Below are 15,078 nucleotides of genomic sequence, written 5' to 3' on the forward strand. Positions count from 1 at the left end.
AAGAGCTGAATCCTCCCACTGTCTCTGCAGCATATACCTCTGCAATTTATTCTCTGCTCTGTTCATATTCACTTTTCTTTCCCACCAGCCTCTGGCGAGAGAGGGTGTTCAACAGCAGTCAGTCATTTTTCAGCTGTAAAAGGAGGGAATGCGGTAAAGTGAGATTGTGTGAAGTTTAGTTTCCTAATCGAAAAACCAATCAACGTGCACGTAGTCGTGCATCCTCCTGCTCGTTTATACGTGATGGCGGGCATTTTCAAATTTGAAAATAAGCCGTTGGTCTCTTGGCGCCATTTTTTCCCTTTTCTCTCCTGCCTCCACCTCACCACAAGCCATGTTAACGCAAAGCGAGTCAATGAGGAGATGGGGTTTTTCCACAAATATCTAACCCCATACCAAAATTTGATGTGAACATCACTCATCTAATTACTATATTTCCGCAATCCCTAATGCTGCTGCTACATCTTACACTTACGAGTTACGATGCGATGCTTTATATGGAATAACCAGGTTGCACAAGAGTAGAGTATCGATTGGCCGAATAGCCACTTATCTACACTGTTGGAATACTTGCAATTTTAAAATCTTTCGCTCCGGTAAACAGCAACAAAGTGAACCGTCCACTCCGAATGCTCTCTGCCGTATTAGTTCATTTTCGGAACAGAAATAATTGTAAAAGTCGCGATAAACGTGAAATAACCGGCTACAGTAACATTCCCCTCAGTATGTGCTGCCTTCCCCGTCCTCAGGTCTCCGCTCTCTATCGGAGAGTTTGGGTGGCTCTGAAAAGAGCCTTTGGGTTCGCGGGAAATGGGTCACTTTATCCTCAGCCGCCGAATCCATAGAGAGTGCGGCCCTGGCGTTTCAGAGCGTACACCACATCCATGGCGGTGACTGTCTTGCGCTTGGCGTGCTCAGTGTAGGTGACCGCATCCCTGATCACATTCTCCAGGATTGATTCGGGGTGAGTTCAGGGAGAACCGGGGGCTGTTTGTAAGAGGCCGAGCGGAGCAGGAACTGGTCCCGGAACTTGGAGTGAGCGGGCTGGGGGGAAGAGAGAGGCCTTTCTCGGGCTGTGTGTGGGCCTGCTGAGGGAGGTAGAGCGGGAAGAAGCTGCTGTGGGCCATTGTTATGGTCCTCGGAACTCTGTTTAAATTTCATTATGTTTCCCGCTCTTTCTCGAGGTTGGTGGACCAAATGTAGGAATGGGATGGGATATGTAAAAGAACATACACTGAGGTCTTGATAAAAAACATTAAAAATAGCGCCGTTTTTCCTCTTTCCAACAGGCGGTTGGGGAGTTGGATGTTGAACTGTGTAAGCATCCTGGTGGTTGAGTATTCCCATTCATGGTGCTGCGCAGTTGTTGCTCAGGTTCTGGATCTCACTCAACTGCTATCAATTTAAAAGTGGCACAACACCAGGTTATAGTCCCAACAGTTTTTTTTTGAAGCACTTGATGTGTAACATTGTGCATCCCAGTCCAACACCAACATCTCCAAATCAACTGGTATCGAATCACATGAAAAACAAACAATCCACAGACAGAGAGCAGCTCAGGGCAACAATGGAATCAGATCCGTAGTTCTGGTTAAGTTGTTGGCTTTAAATAAAAAAAAAACACACACATTCTAAATAATATACTATGAATGTGACAATGATCAGTTCAATATTGTCAGACTAGCCTCATGTTGATTTACAGGTGGTGTCCCTGTGTCTTCCTCCAGATAAACACCTGAGGGACTAAGACACTAATACTTCCTCAGTTCAAAGCACAGAGTAACCAGCTGCCTCTAACAAACAGCAGGTATGTAGCCCATTGATGTTTACACACCAGTGTTGGAGAGAGATAAACTGAATCCTCATCCAAAATAGACATTCAGGGACAGCATTAAAATCTGCAGTTATTAAGGGCATTTTCAAAGTTACAATGAAGATAGACAAATAGGCCACATTGTTGCGTCGTTTCAACAACCATCCGTGAAGGAGGGGTTAAGTGCAGAGATGGAAGAAACGGTGCTCACCGACAGGGCAAGAGTTACCGAAGTGTCATCGAGTCTTAGAGACGTATAGCATGGAAACAGACCCTTCGGTCCAACTTGTCCATGCCGACCAGATATCCTAATCTAGTCCCATTTGGCATCACTTAGCCCATCTCTCTCTAAACCCTTCCTATTCATATTGTTAAAGTATAGATTTGAGACGGACTATGGAATCCCTCGTGGACTCAGACTTATAAGCCTCTCTTGGTTCGTCCTGGAGAGCATACTCTTTGGTAGTCTGGAATAAAAACCTTTTGCAAACAGTTTAGTTTAATTTTAGCGTTCCCCTTTATTTACCAATAGCATCACTGTTACAACGTAACATTGACACCTAAAAGCCAGGCTAGCTGAGGAAAGTAGGATACCAGCTCTTCCTGCAAGAACTCTTGCACGGTACTCCACACTTCAGTCTCAAACAGGCTTCCTTTTTACAAAACTTTCCAAAAAAAACTGCATGTTCTTAATTAGACAGACAGTGGAAAGGCAATAATTTGTCAGTAAGAGAAGTTAATTAACACGGTGACACAGTGGTTAGCACTACTGCCTCACAGCGCCAGAGATCCGGGTTCAATTCCCACCTCAGGTGACTGTGTGGAGTTTACACATTCTGCCCGTGTCTGCGTGGGTTTCCTCCCACAATCCAAAAGTGTGCAGGTTAGGTGAATTGGCCATGCTAAATTGCCCATAGTGTTAGGTATAGGGGAATTGGTCTGGGTGGGTTGGGCTTCGGCGGGTCGGTGTGGACTTGTTGGGCCGAAGGGCCTGTTTCCACACTGTAATCTAAATCTGTGTGATCACTCCTGTAGACCCTTAGCCATCCATCAGGTGGGAAAAACAGATCCAGCCGAGTCACTGCCTGTAGGTGAGGTAAGTCCCTATCATAAAGAGGTATCAGTCTAAACTAAATGGGAGAGGTCATAAGGTAACCTTACACAGCTTGCATGTCAGATATCACTGTTTTACAAAATGGCATCTTAGTAAGCAGGGCAAGCTTTGACCATAAAATGGCTTCCTGACATTGTGTCAGAATCTCTTCAATATTAGGTTTAGAATAGTTTTTTAAGCTAGGAGCAGACTCCTGCTTTTTAGCTTAAACACAAAAACATTCTGTACCTGAGGCCGAAAGGTTAAATTTTAAATGATTCATTCATCTCAAGTTAAACATGCTTTCTTTTCAGGGTTGTGATTCAAATTCAAAGAAGACAGACGATCTGACAAGTTAGAATTGACAGTGGGGCAGACATGGCGTGTAGGAACACCAAGTAAGTTAAAGCTTCATCAATATTACATTTTAGAGTTTGCATTTCATAATCAGTGATGGCTACTCAAAATGATCATAAGGTCCCAAAATGCAAATAAATTCAAAACATTCATCTCTCTGTCTGTCTCTCTCTCTCTCTCTCTCTCTCACACACACACACACAGCCCCCAATCTGTTATGGAAAAGGCCAAACCCTCTCCAAACATATCAAGAAAGTAAACCAGACCCTAACTTTGCTAGTTGTTTTAAGCAGGTGTAATGAAGATATTCCAGGAGGAATGCAGCTGGTCAAACCAGTAGTTTTAAAGAAACAGTTTGATTTATAAATTTACCAAATGATACACAAACAAAAGAGAGTAGAATACTAAATAACTTAAAAATCTGAAAACCGAACAGATTATACCAATTTAATGATGGTGTTCCCAACATTTACAACAATCCCCATAAATACCGCTTAGCACAAAAGGTAAAATCAAACAACAGGGTCTTACAGGAGAGATGTCAGAAAAAGAGTACCATCATGGACCTACTTCTTTGGGTTCCGCAGCTTTTTCAACTGCCTGACTGCTTTCAGTCAATAGCCAGACAGCCAAAAATCAAATCAAGCCAGAGAAAAGCTGAGCCACTCCCCTTTCATTGTGTTCTTTTTAAAAATGTGGAAGCCTTTTGCCTGGATAATTATCTGTTAGCTATAATCAAAATGGCCCTAAAACCCATCAACTCTGACTTTTCAGAGCCTGTGTCTTTTACAAGCTTGTTAAAGGAGCAGTAGCATCACAGCAGACTGCTCCAAGAAGTAAAAGCCCATGGGATACAGGGTAATGTGTTGAATTGGATCCAAAGTTGGCTAGTCACAGGAAAGAAAGGATAATGATCAATGCCGGCCATTGTGAATGGAAAGTTGATTTAAGTGGTGCTCTGCATGGCTCAGTGTTAGGACCTCTGCTATTTGTTTTATACATTGATGATATGGAGTTGAATATGATGGGCAAATTTGTGAACTTTGCAGACAACACAAAAATTGGCTGTGTAGTGGATAGTGTGGAGGATAGCTGTAAGCTCCAAAACGAGATAGATGGTTTGGTGGAATGGGCAAGAAAGTGGCAGATGGAGTTCAGCTCTGATAATTGTCAGGGAATGCATTTTGGGAAGTCAGACAATAAATGGAAATAGTCAATACATAGGAATATACTGAGAGGGACAGGTGAAGTGAGTGATCTTAGTGTGCAAATGCACACGTACATAATATAGATGGGGTTGTAAAGAAGGCACATGGAATGCTCTCCTTCATTGGCAGAGGGGTGAATACAAAAATCGGGAAGTAACAATGAAACTGTATGAGGCACTGGTGGCTTCAACAGGAGTATTGTGTGCAGTTGGGTCACCACATCACAGGAAGGACGTCATTGCTGTGGATAGAGTGGAGAGGAGATTTACAAGAATGTTGCCAGAATTGGAGCTATCAGGAAAGATTGAAGGGGTTGTATTCTTTGGAACAAAGGTGCCACGATTAAGGAATACCGGGTGACCCCGTACTCATGGGTCCAGTTATCGCGGTTTACCGTGGTCCGAGTATATCAAAGGGAATGTTCCAGAACCAGGGACCAGAAGGCTGCCGGGAAGACATTTCCCATTTAAATGAATGATTTTGCACCTATATGCGGTTTTGCGTTTCCGCTGTCGATCCTGGAACATATCCCCCACAGGTACAGGGGTCGACTGTACTAAATAGTGAGCTACCTGATGAAGGAGCAGCACTCCGAAAGCTTGCACTTCCATATAAACCTGTTGAATTATAATCTGATGTTGTGTGATTTTTAACTAACTAGTGAGAGGGAGACATTAGACAGGAGGGACCTGTTTACTTTGGCAGAGTTCAAAAACCAGGGATCACCGATTCAAGCTCAGTGGTTGTAGGATTTGAGGATATGAGGAAAAATTTTTTTTTAAATGGAGAGAGTGATGGGTATCTGGAATTCGCTGCCTTATTTGGGGGTGCAGGCAGAGACCTTACATTTTTTTTAAACAAACATTCCCTGGAACTGCATCTCAAGTGTTGTAAACTGCAAGGTTACGGCTGTGGCAGGATGGTGGGATGAGAAAGAGCACCTGGGTTTGGTGGTGTTGGCACAGACAAGATGGGCTGAATGTTACATTGATGTTACCAATCACAGCTGATGTTGATTTACAAGAGGTATCTCTTCTGTCTTCCTCCAGGCAAGTACTCAAAGGACCAAGATAATGTAATCTTCCCTCAGTACAGAGCCAAGTGTGACCAGCTGCTTCAAACAAACAGCAGGTATGTTACTGTGATCAGAGTGAAGAACATCCTTTCCACAGTCACAGAGTGGATTGAGTCAGACTCACATTGAGCTCCATTTCCAGAGAGATATGTTCAAACCAAGAGGCAAACACCACCAAGGAAATAGAAGTTTATATTTTTTTTTAACTTTATTCTCAATGCATGCAACCCAGTTCCAATCAATTTGAATGAATCCTCATCCAAAATGTACACTGCATTAAATCTGAACATCAAACGGTACTGCACAGTAATGGATCCTTCAGCCCACGATGTTGTGCCGAACATGATGCCAAATGAAATTTAATCCCTTCTGCCTGCCCATGGTCCATATCCCAAATTTTTTGCATGTTAATTTGCTTATTTTTTATGCCCCCTCAATACTTTTTAATCGCATCTGCCTCCATCACCACCCCTGGCAGTGCATTTCACTCCTACCACTCTCTACGTTAAACGAGGTCCTTAGGTCTCCTTTGAACTTTCCTCGTCTCACCTTATATGCACGCCTCTTAGTTTTAGAAATTTCAGCTCTTGGAAAAAAGTGCTGACCATCTACCTTAAACATACATCTCATAATTTTATAGACTTCTGGATATGGGTTTGCTCACTGAGATAGAAGGTTTGCTTTCAAACGTTTTGTAGGTAATCATCAATCAGCCTCCGGATGAAGCACTGGTGGTATGGCCTGCTTTCTGTTTATATGTTTAGGTTTCCTTGGGTTGGTGATGTCATTTAGTGTTCATTTTCCCCAAGGTGGTAAATGGGATACAAGTTTGTTTGTTGATGGAGTTCCGGTTGGAATACCATGCTTCTTAGAATTCTCGTGCGTCTTGGTTTGACTTGCCCTAGGATGAATGTGTTATCCCAGTCGAAGTGGTGTCCTTCCTTATCTGTATGTAAGGATTCTAGTGAGAGTAGGTCATGTCTTTTTGTGGCTAGTTGATGTTCATGGATCCTGTTTTCTGGCTGTTTGTCAAATGTAGTGGACACATAAATACAAAACGGGCCATACCACCAGTGATTCATCCGGAAGCTCACTGATAAGGGTACCTAGTATGGTGACAAAACATCTGAAAATGAACCTTCCAGCTCAGCGAGAAAATCTAGAACCAGAACCTTAACCTGAGCTACAACTCTTACAATTTTATAGACTTCTATTAAGTCTGTCCTCGGCCTCTGCTGCTCAGAAGAAAACTACTTGGGTTTTTCTAGCATCTCTTTGTCGCTCATACCTGTTAGACGACATTCTGGCAAACCTCTTCTGCACCCTCTCTAAATCCTCCACATCCTTCCTGTAATGTGGCAACCACATTTGAAAAATCACAACACCAGATTATTGTCCAGAAGGTTAATTTGGAAGTACTATCTTTCAGATCGCTGCTCCTTCATCAGGTAACTGTGAAACAGAATCGTGAGACACAGAATTTATTGCAAAAGATTACAGTGTCATGCAAATGAAATGATATATTGAACAAACCTAGATTGCTGTTCAGTATTTCAGCTTTTAGAATGGGTTTCAGGTTTCAGTTCATTAATATATACATCCAAGAACTTCTTTTAAGTCACATTCTCAAGATGACTTCGGGTTTTATTGAAAAAGAAGGGTGACATCTCAACTCAGATAGGTGTGAGGTTAGAGTCTGTCTGTATCCCAATCTTGAATCAGACTGGTCCTATTACCAAAGTAGGAAATTATAAAATATTACATGGATTGACTGCCTGCAGATTGTGCTCTTTTTGAGCAAAATAGAATGTATCTGCAAATATAATTCTGCAAATGCAAATTCACCCCAGAGACTTGTGTATGTATGAGAGAGACTGAGAGCATTTGAGTGTGTGAGAGAGAGAGCATTTGAATGTGAGTACGCATGCAAATATGTGTATGGATGCTTGGTAAAGTGTGTATGAGTGTGACAGAGTATAAGCCTGTGAGAGGGTGCATGCATTGGTGAGAGTGTGGGGGTGTATGTATGTGTGGATGAGAGGGCCTGCATGAGTGTGTGTGTGTGAGCGAGAGAGTGTACATTGTGACAGGAACCTAAGGTCCCGATTGAGATTGTCCTCATGGGTTCTGTACTTTAGTAAGGATACTTTTAACATTACAATCGAGGTGAACAAATAGACAATGCTGTTAGTTTGAACAACTATATATGAAGTAGATAGCTAGTACAAATATTGAAGGAAACATTTCAGCTATCAGTAACGGAGAAGGACAGAATTAATCTTTTGTCACAACACTGTAAGTATGGCCGAACCAAAGTCTTATAAAGCTGCAGTATGACATCCTGACTCTTGTACTCAATTCCCCGATCAATAAGGCAAGCATGCCAGACACCTTCCTCTAGATACCACCCTAACTACTTGCCACTTTCAGAGAGCTATAGACTTGAACCGCAAGATCCTTCTGAGTCCAGCCATTTACTGCGCACCTGTCCTTAACATTTGATCTCCCAAAGTCCAGCATCTTACACTTTGCCGGATTAAACTCAATGTCATTTCTCCGCCCATATCTGCAAGTGATCTATCTCCTGCTGTATCCTTTGACAAATTTCTACATAGAACATTACAGCTCGGTACAGGCCCTTCGGCCCTCGATGTTGCACCGCCCTGTCATACTAATCTGAGCCCATCTCACCACTATCCCATGTACATCCATATGCCTGTCCAATGACGACTTAACTGCACTTAAACTTGGTGAATCTACTACCGTCGCAGGCAAAGCATTCTATACGCTTACTACTCTCTGAGTAAAGAAACTACCTCTGACATCTGTCTTATACCTATCTCCCTTCACTTTAAAGTTGTGTCCCGTCATGTTTGCCATCCCCATACTTGGAAAAAAGCTCTCCCTGTCCACCCTATCTAACCCTCTGATTATCTTGTATGTCTCTATTAAGTCACCTCTCAACCTTCTTCTCTCTAATGAGAACAGCCTCAAGGCCCTCAGCCTTTCCTCGTAAGACATTCCTTCCATACCAGGCAACATCCTACTAAATCTCCTCTGCACCCTTTCCAAAGCTTCCACATCCTTCTTATAATGCGGTGACCAGAACCTTACACAATACTCCAAGTGTGGCCGTACCAGAGCTTTGTACAGCTGCAGCATAACCTCCTGGTTCCGGAACTCAATCCCTCTATTAATAAAGGCCGAAACACTGCATGCCTTCTTAACAACCCTGTCAATCTGGGTGGCAACTTTCAGGGATCTGTGTACATGGACACCGAGATCTCTCTGCTCATCTACACTCCCAAGAATCTTACCATTAACCCAGTCATTTGCATTCTGATTACTCCAGCCAAAGTGTATCACCTCACACTTGTCCACATTAAACTCCATTTGCCAGCTCTCAGCCCAGCTCTGCATCCTATGTCTCTCTGCAACCTACTACATCCTTCGTCACTATCCACAACTCCCACCGACCTTAGTGTCGTCTGCAAATGTACTTACCTACCCTTCTAAGCCCTCATCCAGGTCATTTATAAAAATGACCACCAGCAGTGAACCCTACACCGACCCTTGCCGTACACCGCTAGTAACTGGACACCAAGATGAACATGTTCCATCAACTACAACCCTCTGTTTTCTTTCAGCAAGCCAATTACTGATCCAAACTGCTATGTCTCCCACAATCCCATTCCTCCGCATTTTATATAATAGCCTACTGTGGGGAACCTTATCAAACGCCTTGCTCAAATCCATATACACCACATCAACCGGTTTACTCTCATCTACCTGTTTGATCACTTTGTCAAAAAACTCAATAAGATTCGTTAGGCACGACTTACCCTTCACAAAACCATGCTGACTGTCCCTGATCAGATTATTAGTTTCTAGATGGTTATAAATCCTATCTCTTATAACCTTTACCAACAACTGAAGTGAGACTCACTGGTCTGTAATTACCTGGGTTGTCTCTACTACCCTTCTTGAACAAAGGAACCACATTTGCTATCCTCCAGTCCTTATGCACTATTCCTGTAGACAATGATGATTTGAAGATTACTGCCAAATGCTCGGCAATCTCTTCCCTTGCTTTCCAGAGGATCTTAGGATAGATCCCACCCAGCCCAGGGGACTTGTCTATTTTCACACTCTGCAGTATTTCTAATACCTCTTCCTTGTGAACCTCAATCTCTTCTAGTCTAGATGCAAGTATCTCTGTATCTTCCTCGCCAACATTTTCATTTTCTATAGTGAGCACTGTCAAAAAATATTTATTTAGTGCTTCCTCTGACTCCACGTACAACTTCCCACTATTATCCTTGATTAGCCCTAATTCAACTCTCATCATTCTTTTATTCCTGACATACCTATGGAAAGCCTTAGGATTAACCCTGATCCTATCTGCCAACAACTTCTCATGTCTCCTCCTGGCTCTTCTGAGCGCTCTCTTTAGGTCTTTCCTGACTTCCTTGTAACCCTCAAGCACCCTAACTGAGTTTTCACATCTTGTCCTAACATAAGCCTTCTTCTTCTTCTTGACCAGGGATTCCACTTCCTTAGTAAACCACGGCTCACGCGTTCTATACCATCCTCTCTGTCTGACAAGTACATACTTATCTAGGACACACAGGAGCTTTTCCTTGAATAAGCTCCACATTTTTAATGTGCTCATCCCCTGCAGTTTCCTTCCCCATTCTACGCTTCCTAAATTTTTCCTAATTGCATCGTAATTTCCCTTCCCCCAGCTGTAACTCTTGCTCGGTGGAGTACACCTATCCCTTTCCATCACTAAGGTAAATCTGACAGAATTGTGATCATAGTCTCCAAAGTGCTCACCTACTTCCAAATCTAACACTACCCACAATTTCACCAATCTTTATATTGTCTGCATTTATTAACAATAGTTTTAATATTACAATCAAGGCGAACAAATAGCTGATGCGATTACTTTGAGCAACCATGTGTAAAGTAGATATTGTGGACAAATTGATATTGATGGAAACATTTCAGCTATCAGTAACTGAGAATGACAATTTATCTTTTGTCATGTATATAGACACAGCAATCAAATAATATGAATTCCAAGTGTACATTTTGTATCAAAGCCTGACATAGAATGATTAATGTGTGGGTACGTAACCAAACATTTCCCCCTCACCCCCTCCCCCAAAAGACAGACAGACACACAGTCTCTTTCTCTCTCTCTCTGACTTAATGCTGACTTTCAAAAACATACTCCATCCATACACGTTACAATGTCTAACAGCCATGTTGTTCCATTGACATTGCAAAATGTTACATTCAAAATGATTTCTACCCACAGATCCCTTGTCAGAGAGGCCTACAGCACAGAATCAGGCCCTTTAAACCTTTTGATTCCGCATCGATCAGAAACAACCAGCTAACAATTTTCATCCTGATCAGCCAGCATCCATTTACATAAATGGATCATGGTAGCAGAGGAGCTGCCATCCCCATCTTTATCACATCATTATTCTCCATTTCTTCATATTGCAATAGAATACTTTGTTTTGTCTAGTTCAGAATACTTTGTTTTGTCTAGTTCAGTCCAACCAGAAACTCTCTTTTTTTGGATAATTATGTTCTTCTTTCAAAATTGATTGCAATTTTCTACAAAGAGCTCTGCATTCCTCCTCCCCTTCCTTGGGATGTATCTAAAAAAAAAGCATGAAATCTGGCTGCAATTTTCACAATGTATCAGTGGAATTTAATAATCACCCTTCAAAGCAGCGGAGAAAGAGAGAGAAAGGGCCAAAATTGGTAGGTTTGTAGAACTGCTCATTTTAGTTTCAAACAGAATTGAACAGTGCTGATTGTTCCATAAAATTGAATTTGGCAGTTTACATATTCTGCACTGCATGACAAAAAAAAAGTCCTTTAGCAACGTAAGAGTACTACTAATGGTGCATCATCTCACTACAGAGCAGGGTAATGTTCTGTCTACATCAGAAAATAGAAGTAAATTAGCCAACTATCTTTTCTATACAAGGAACATTATGGTCAGTCAGCTCCAATGCAGTTGAATTGTTCATCGCACTTTCACTTCGTTGCAAGTGGATTCAGTTTACACTGATTGTTACTTCACCAAATTCATAAAAGTACATCACTATGCACTGAAACAAAAACTCTTGGCATTCTGAAGACCAACTTTTTATATCATTTCTCCCTGTTAGATTCTGCACTATGCAAAATACAAAAGGACCATAGTGAACTCCAGCACCACTCCAGGCTCTAGCTCCCATCCCTGCTGTGTCTTCACCATTCCCCAGACCACCTCCTCCTCACTGAGGACGAACATTTATTCCTCGGTAAAGGCATCTACCGTCCCACATTAATGAGCTTGACACATGCTGCAACCTTGAACGTTTCTTCTGCAGTCTCAGCCTCCGTGCCTACTTTTACAATGAAGACAACCGCCCTCCCACCAAAGACTCCTTCTCCCACGTCCAAAACACCTCATCCACCTGACACCGTGCTGGCCTGCTACCCACCCTTGACCTCTTCATTTCAAACTGCCGTCGTGATATCAACCGCCTCACCCACTCCAACCTCTCGCCTTTACAACGTGCAGCCCCTCCACCTCAACCCCAACGTCCCCATCAAACCAGTGGACAAAGGGGGTGCAGTGATAGTTTGGCACACTGACCTCTACACTTCTGAAGCCAGGCGCCAATTCGAAGACACCGCATCCTACCACCCCCTCGACCATGACCTCACACCACATCAGCAAACCATCATCTCCCAAACCATACACAACCTCATCACCTCAGGTGATCTCCCACTAACAGCTTTCAACCTCATAGTTCCACAAGCCTGACTACCCCAGCCGACCTATCGTCTCAGCCTGCTCCTGCCCCACCGAACTCATCTTCACCAACTCTACCCCCCCCCCCGCACCCCGATCCAGGAACTCCCCACATCTGTTCGGGACACCATCCACGCCCTTCATCTCCAAGACTTCAGTTTCCTCGGCCACCAATGCCTCTTCATCATGGACATTTAGTTCCTCTACACCTCTGTTCACCATGATCAGGGCCTTCAAGTCCTCAGTTTCTTCCACTCCTGACGTCCCCACCAGTACCTTTCCACTGACACTTATTCGTTTGGCTGAACTGATCCTCACACTCAACAATTTCTCCTTCCAATCCTCCAACTTCCTCCAGACAAAAGGGGTAGCCATGGACATGCACATGGGTCCCAGCTATGCCTGTCTCTTTTTCAGCTGCAAAGAATAGTCCATCTTCTGGAGTTACACTGGCACCACTCCCCACCTCTTCCTCTGCTACATTAATGAGTACATCGGTGCCACCTCATGCTTCCAGGAAGAGGTCAAACATTTAATTAACTTCACCAACATATTCCACCCTGACCTTAAATTCACCTGGACCATCTCTAACACCTCCCTCCCCTTCCTAGACCTCTCCATCTCCATCCAAGAGGACCGAATCAACACAGCTTTTTTTTTACAAACCCACCAACTCCCACAGCTACCTGGATTACACCTCCTCCCAGCTTACCTCTCGCAAAAATGCTATCCCCTATTCCCAATTCCTCCGCCTCCACCGCATCTGCTCCCAGGAAGACCAGTTCCACCACAGAACACATCAGGTAGCCTTCTTCTTCAAAGACCGAAATTTCCCCTCCCACGTGGTTGAAGATGCCCTCCAATGCATCTCATCCATGTCCCGCACCTCCGCCCTGGAACCCCAGCCCCCCAACCGCAATAAGGACAAACCCCCTTTGTCCTCACCGCCCACCCATCTGTTGTAAAATCTACACTTCGAAAGATTTCTGTTAATTATGGATGGCCAAATGGTACACCATTCCTGAAGAAGAGCTCATGCCCGAAACGTCGACTCTCCTGCTCCTTAGATACTGCCTGACCTGCTGCGTTTTCCAGCAACACATTTTCAGCAAATGGTACACCATCCAACCATTGCCTTCTTGATGTTCAATGGTATTACCACTGTCCCCAACCCCTGCAATATCAAATCTTGGGGGTGACTGCCACGGTCCCCACTCCCCGCAGTATCAACATCCCAGTGGTTACATCACTGTCCCCACCCTCACCCCACATTCAACATCCTGGGGGTTAACATCACTATCACCATCCTGGGGGTTACTGTCGCACTTCCCCTCCCCCCACCATACTGTCAACATCCCGCACCTCACTTTGAACATCTTCCATGCCAGTCAAAAGTAACCACCTCTCTGTTGTCTAGTTGTCTAATACCACAATCCCAGTCGTAAGGTCTCCAAACGGAACTAGCCGCATTTGCTTGTGTTTGGCCCATATCCATCAAAGCCTTTCCTATCCATGTATCTTTCCAAATCTCTCTTAAAAGGTTGTTATTGTACTCACTTCTACCGCTTTCTCTGGCAGCTCATTCCAAATACGCACCACCCTATGTGTGAAACATTTACCCCTCAGGTCACTTTTAAATCTTTCCCCTCTCACCTTAAACCAATGCCCTCTAGTTTTGGACTCCCTGCACTTGGGAAAAGACCTTGGCTATAAACTTTATCCAAGCCCCTATTTCTGCAGCAATATACATATGAAACGTCAAGGACAACTTAATCTGACTCTAGCCTTGGATTGCAAATGCACATCTAAATCGTTCTTCAATGTGATGAGGACTTCTGCCTCTCCCACTCTTTACCAGCAGTGAGTTCCAGGCTCCCCACCACCGTCTGGGTGAAAATGTTTTCCCTCACATCCCCCTCTCAACCTCCTGACCCATACCTTAAATCTATGCCCCTCCCCAATCATTCATCCCTCCACTTGGGGGGGGGGGGGGGGAAATGGGGGAAGAGGAGGACGTTTCTTCCTGTCGACCCTATCTACGTCCCTCATCATTTTATACATCTCAATCATGTCCCCACACTCTCATTTTGCTCTGCTCTAAGGAAAACAACCCCAGTCTGTCCAATCTCTCTCCATCACTGAAACTCTCCAGCCCGCAAGGCAACATCCAAGTAAATCTCCCTCTGCATGCTAGCCCAGTGCTATCACATTGTTCCGATAATGTCAATTTGCATAGAGCTGCTTAAAAACTCACCGAAATGGCAATAAATTTGCTGTTCAGGAGACACTCTGCCTGCTGGTTTGAAACAGCACAGTGCTAATTGCCCTCTTGACTTTTGCTGATGTTGTTAACTGTAGTACAGTTCTGCAGTGGTTGGAGTATTCCCAGTAAATCTCCTCACCATCCTTACAGAAAATATATTCAACTGGGGTCAAACAGAATGGTTTAACGAGGTGCTGTCTCCCTCCACTACCTCATTTCCAGTGTGGACACTCAGCTCTAGGACTGACACAGGGATACCTGAGATTAAACCAAACTGTAAGGCACTTTTCTAAGGCAGGAGTTGTTGTTGTGTTCAACAACAAACAGTACTCACTATACAGTCAGAGAGAGACACGGTCACAGAGAGAGTCAGAGGGTCATAGAGAGGCAGGGAGAAACAGAGAGACGTAGAGTTATAAAGAAACACAATCAAACCGAGTCAG

The 15,078-nt window shown here is 43.7% G+C and overlaps 1 long non-coding RNA gene across 1 annotated transcript in view; it reads right to left on the reverse strand.

Moving 5' to 3' along the window:
* The window catches only part of LOC148135595 (uncharacterized), a 134,093-nt gene that overhangs the window by 87,606 nt on the left and 31,409 nt on the right, over positions 1 to 15,078 (reverse strand). The window lies entirely within an intron of this gene.

This window comes from Chiloscyllium plagiosum, unplaced genomic scaffold, assembly GCF_037043375.1.
Source record: "Chiloscyllium plagiosum isolate Xiang-an unplaced genomic scaffold, Cpla_swu_hap1 HiC_scaffold_49, whole genome shotgun sequence".
In the NCBI taxonomy this organism is placed as follows: Eukaryota; Metazoa; Chordata; class Chondrichthyes; order Orectolobiformes; family Hemiscylliidae; genus Chiloscyllium; species Chiloscyllium plagiosum.